Raw genomic sequence first — 6,000 nt, forward strand, 5'->3', positions numbered from 1 at the left:
CTTAGCATAGTACCCTCTAGTTCCATCTACATTGTTGCAAATACAAGATTCCATTCTTTTGATGGGTGAATAATATTACGATATTTATATATTTGTACCACATCTTCTTTATCCATTCATTGGTCAATGAACTTTTGGGCTCTTTCCAGAATTTGGCTCTTGTTGATAGTGTTGTTATAAACATTGGGGTGCATGTGCCCTTTCAAGTCTGTATTTTTGTATCTTTTGGGTAAATACCTACTAGTACAACTACTGGGTCATAGGATTCTATTTTTAACTTTTGAGGAACCTCCATACTGTTCTCCAGAGTGGCTGCAACAGTTTTCATTCTCACCAACAGTGTAACCGGGTTCCCCTTTCTCTACATCCTTGCAAACATCTGTTGTATCCTGAGTTGTTGATTTTAGCAATTCTGACAGGTGTAAGGCGGTATCTTATTGTGGTTTTGATTTGTATTTCCCTAATAATGAGTGATGTTGAGCATCTTTCATGTGTCTGTTAGCCATTTGCATGTCTTCTTTGGAGAAATGTCTAGTGGCGTCTTCTGCTCATTTCTTATCTGGATTATTTATTTTTTGGGTGTGATTTTGATAAGTTCTTTATAGATTTTGGATACTAGCCCTTTATCAGATATGCCATTCGCAAATATTTTCTCCTATTCTGTAAGTTACCTTTTTTTTTTTTTATGTTTTATTTATTTCTAGGAGAGAGAGAGAGACAGCGTGAGCAGGGGAGGGTCAGAGAGAGAGGGAGTCACAGGCTGAAACAGGCTCCAGGCTCTGAGCTGGCAGTCAGCACAGAGCCCGACGCGGGGCTCGAACCCACGAACCGCGAGATCATGACCTAAGCGAAAGTCAGATGCTTAACCGACTAAGCCACCCAGGCGCCCCTGTAAGTTACCTTTTAGATTTGTTGGTTGTTTCCTTTGCTGTGAATAAACTTTTTATCTTGATGAAGTCCCAATAGTTAATTTTTGCTTTTGTTTTCCTTGCCTCCAGCAACATGTATATAAGAAGTTGCTACGGCCAAGGTCAAAGAGGTTGCTGCCTGTGTTCCCCTCTAGGATTTTAATGGTTTCCTGTCTCACATTTAGGTCTTTTATCCATTTTGAATGTATTTTTGTCTATGGTGTAAGAAAGTGGTCCAGTTTCACGCATCTGCATGGCACCATCCAGTTTTCCCAGCATTGTTTGTTGAAGAGATGGTTTTTTTTCCTTCCTGCTTTTTCAAAGATAAGTTGGCCATACATTTGTGGGTCCATTTCTCAGGTTTTTATTCTGATTCATTGATTTATGTATCCATTTTTGTGCCAGTAGCCAGTACCAAACTGTCTTGATGATTATAGCTTTGTAATACAGCTTGAAGTCCAGAATTGTGATACCTCCAGCTTTGGCTTTCTTTTTCAACATTACTTTGACTCTTTGGGGTCTTTTTTTTGTTCCATACAAATTTTAGAATTGTTTGTTCTATCCCTTTGAAAAGTCCTGGTATTGCATTGGGTATGTAGATTGCTTTCAGTAGTATAGACATTTTAGCAATATTTGTTCTTCCAATCCATTAATATTGATGTGTCTCCATTTCTTTGTGTCTTCTTCATTTTTTTTTTTTCAAAAGGTTTCTGTAATTTTCAGCATCCAGATCTTTTACCTCTTTGGTTAGTTTTTTTCCTAGGTATCTTGCGATTTTTAGTGCAATCGTAAATGGGACTGATTCATTGATTTCTCTTCCTGCTGCTTCATTATTGGCATATAGAAATGTAACTGATTTCTGTACATTGATTTTATATGCTACAACTTAGCTGAATTCACATGTCAGTTCTTGCAGTTTTTTGATAGAGTCTGTTGAATTTTCCAGAGTATCATGTCGTCTGCGAAGAGTGAAAGTTTGACTTCTCCCTTGCTGATTTGGATGCCTTTTATTTCTTTTTGTTGTCTGATTGCTGAGGCTGGGACTTCTAGTACTATGTTGAACAAAGTGGTGAGAGTGGACATCCCTGTCATGCTCCTGACCTTAGGGAGAAAGCTCTCAGTTTTATGTGAGGACTGTGTGAGCTGTGGTTCTTTATATATAGCCTTTATGATGTTGAGATATGTTCCTTCTATCCCTACTTTGTTGAGGATTTTTATCAAGAAACAATGTTGTATCTTGTCAAATGCTTTTTCTGCATCTTATGGTTCTTATCCTTTCTTTTATTAATGTGGTGTATTGTGCTGATTTGTGAATATTGAACCAGACCTGCAGCCCAGAGATAAATCCCATGTGATCATGGTGAATAATTATTTTAATATACTGTTGAGTTCTATTTACAAGTATCTTTTTTTTTTTTTTTTTTTACAAATAGTTTATTGTCAAATTAGTTTCTACATAACACTCAGTGCTCATCCCCAAAGTGCCCTCCTTCATGCCCATCCCCCCCTCCCCCCCACATCCATCAGTCCTCAGTTTTTGTCAGCATTCAAGAGTCTCTCATGGTTTGCCTCTCTCCCTTTCCCCCACCATTTCCGCCCTTCTTCTCCCCCTTGGTCCTCCGTCAAGTTCCTCCTAATCCTCCTATACGTGCAAACATATGGTATTTGTCCTTCTCTGCCTGACTTATTTCGCTCAGCATAACACCCTCAAGGTCCATCCATGTTGCTACACATGGCCAGATTTCATTGTTTCTCATTGCCATGTAGTATTCCATGGTATAGATAAACCACATCTTCTTGATCCATTCATCTGTTGATGGACACTTAGGCTCTTTCCATGTTTTAGCTATTGTGGAGAGTGCTGCTATGAACATTGGGGTACATGTGCTCCTATGCCTCAGCATTTCTGTATCCCTTGGGTAAATTCCTAGCAGTGCTATTGCTGGGTCATAAGGGAGTTCTATTGTTAGTTTCCTGAGGAACCTCCACACTGTTTTCCAGAGGGGCTGTACCAGTTTACATTCCCACCAACAGTGCAGGAGGGTGCCCGTTTCTCCACATCCTCGCCAGCATCTAGAGTTCTCTGATTTGCTCATTTTAGCCAGGAGAGTGTTCCTCTTAATGCTCAGGGCAGAATTATGTAGAAATAATTTCCACATTCTGTAAAGAAAAAACAGAGTGACTATTTAAAAACTAAATTCAGCCTGAATGTTCAAGATTGGCAGGTTCTGATGGAGTGACATCTTCAAAGGTAACATTAAAAATCATAATCCTACAGATGATGCTTATTTTTACCAACATGAAGAAAGGAAACATGAATGCAAGATACAATACACTCTGACAGCATAAAATGAAAAATTATGAACAATTTAAATGTAACTAAAATGTTCTTTATTTAAACATAAAAACATGATTTCCAAAATGATTCAACTTGGAATAGGTCCCTTAGAAGTATGAAGTAGTATTCGTTCTGTAGATTGCTGAATTGCCCTTCACATTAAATATTTCCCCCATCTTAAAGAAAAAAAAAGAACAGCTTCTGAATGGCACTGACTCCTTCAGTATGGGAGAGCAAGCTCCATGAACTTGTTTCCAAGGCTTTCCTCCAAAGTGATTCATTCCATCAAATCTATAATATCTCCAAATCTACATGTCAAACTTCAGAATTTTGTTTTTTCAGTTCCTTCTCAAGTCTATCTACTTCAATAATATTTCAGTATCAATAATATTTTCTCCATGTTTAAACATAAAAGTTTCTAGTTCTTCAGGAGTTTTCACTTCTTGAATTTCCAGCAGAATCTGGTCAAAATCTTGTTTTCCTAAATATGATCTTGTAACAAGTTGTCCATCAAAATCTACTTCTGAATTAAATCTTACTTACCCTAATCCCAGATCTGTGGCTTTAACATCATGAATTGCCCTTACTGATGGGTCGTTCTCCAGGAGTTCAGTCAGCTGCTGTACTTAACCTGGCTGGCTGGATCGCGCTAAGAGTGCTTCAGTGTTAGTGTAGGTGAGGAACGCAGAGACTATGCCTAGTAACCTGCCCACACCCAAAGAACCTAGGCTGTCGTCCAATGGATTACCTGTTATAGAATTAAGGCCCATACATGTGGCTGCTATTATTACTTCCAAGACTGCTGCAGTATCCTCCAGTAATATAAGGTTTGTACTAGAATCGCGACTTTCTGTTATATATTTATAAAATGACATTCCTTTGGCTCAAGCACTCCTACGAAGTTCATTTACAGCAACCAGAAGTGTTGCTCCTTCAGATACTAATGATCCTGATGAAATACAATATCTGCATAGAAGAGATTCCATTGGCTGTGGATTAAGCAATCCCATGATTCTGTGGTACCAAGATAATCCTGCACCCATCACGAAAATACCAACACCACTAATTAGTGAAGCAATATAGTGCATATTTGAAAATCCATATGGATGAGTAGGATGTGGTGCTTGAATAGACTTACTGATGCCCACTACTAGTAAACCCTGATTACAAGTATCAGATAAAGAACGTATAGTTTCGGAGAACATACTTGCTGAACCCGTATAAATCCAGGCAAGAAATTTAAAGAAGCAGTTTAATCCATTGATGCAAATGGCAACCATCACCACTTTTCCTGGCCCTTAAAAAAACCAACTCATGTCGTTATGGACCGTGGCTTGGTATTTACAGGAAGTCTCTACATTCTGTTAATAGTTTTTTGGTTTCTAAATAGCCTTTCTATATATTCTATTTCTGCTTCCTTACACACTTTTTTTTTCCTCTCTGGCAAGAGCTTCAGGGCTTCCCCAAACTTCCAAAGATTTTGCCTCCACATCTGATCTCAAGTATACAGTAAAAGACTCGGTATCTTAATGAGGACTTCATCATCTGATTTTTTTGAAGTTGTTCTATATCACTAGATTTCAGACAGAACTCATTGCTCTGACTCCAGTGATGAAACCATTCTGAGTGTACTTTGGTTCATAATATCTCTTCTTAAGCACTGCTTTGACTCATACTTGGAGAGGTTCTTGCTTAATAAATGGAACTTTGAGTTCAGCGCCTATATTCCCTGCTGTTTCATCAAATGATGGTTCTTTTTCCATTCTGAGGCTTTGTGATCCCTGTCCTTCTTTCTGAACATTTGTAGAGTATGACTTCACTTAATTCAGTGTACAAATATATGGGTGACTACAGGGAACCATATTTGAAAAGCTTCCCAATGTCACTAAATTCTGCCATTCCTGGCGCTCGCTGGAGCCGTGGGCCACTGCCCTCAAGCGCAGATGGAGCCCACACAGGGAGGACCAGCTACATCTATAGGCTGCAGCGCCTGTGGCTAAGCTGGGTAACATCCTGGCGCGGCAAAGGCCCCTATTCTGACACCACCTTCTGCCTCCATGTCGCTGCTGGTAACAACTGACTCCATAGACCAGACACCTGCTAATACTCATGCTTGCACCACCATAGGAGGCTTCTGATGGGAGATTTTTGATAACTGATTCAATTTTGTTGCTGGTTATGGGTCTGTTCAAATTTTCTATTTCTTCCTGTTTGAGTTTTTGTAGTGTGGGTGTCTAGAAATTTGTCCATTTCTTCCAGGTTGGCCAATTTGTTAGCATATAATTTTTCATAGTATTTTCTAATTTGTATTTCTATTTCTAGTTTGTATTTCTGTGGTGTTGGTTGTGATCTCTCCTCATTCATTTGTGATTTTATCTATTTGTGGTCTCTCTCTCTCTCTTTTGAGAAGTCTAGATAGGGATTTATCAATTTTATTTTATTCTTTCAAAAAACCAGCACTTATATTCACTGATTTGTTCTACTGTTTTTTTAAAAAAATTCTATATTGTTTATTTCTGCTTTAATCTTTATTATTTCTCTTCTGATAGCTTTGGGGTTTCTTTGCTGTTCTGCTTCTAGTTATTTCAGGTGTGATGTTAGGTTTTGGATTTGGGATTTTTTTTTTGTATCTTGAGACAGGCCTGGATTGCAATGTATTTTTCCTCTCAAAACTGCCTTGGTGCATTCCAAAGGGTTTGGACTATAGTTTTTTCATTTTCATTTGCTTCCATACATTTTGAAATTTCTTCTTTT

The 6,000-nt window shown here is 38.4% G+C and overlaps 1 pseudogene; it reads right to left on the reverse strand.

The window, feature by feature from the left end:
• Positions 1-3,537: 3,537 nt before the first annotated feature.
• On the reverse strand, positions 3,538-5,258 carry LOC120230674 (annotated as a pseudogene).
• Positions 5,259-6,000: the final 742 nt, after the last annotated feature.

This window comes from Hyaena hyaena, unplaced genomic scaffold, assembly GCF_003009895.1.
Source record: "Hyaena hyaena isolate Hyena2069 unplaced genomic scaffold, ASM300989v1 scaffold_45, whole genome shotgun sequence".
Lineage (NCBI taxonomy): Eukaryota > Metazoa > Chordata > Mammalia > Carnivora > Hyaenidae > Hyaena > Hyaena hyaena.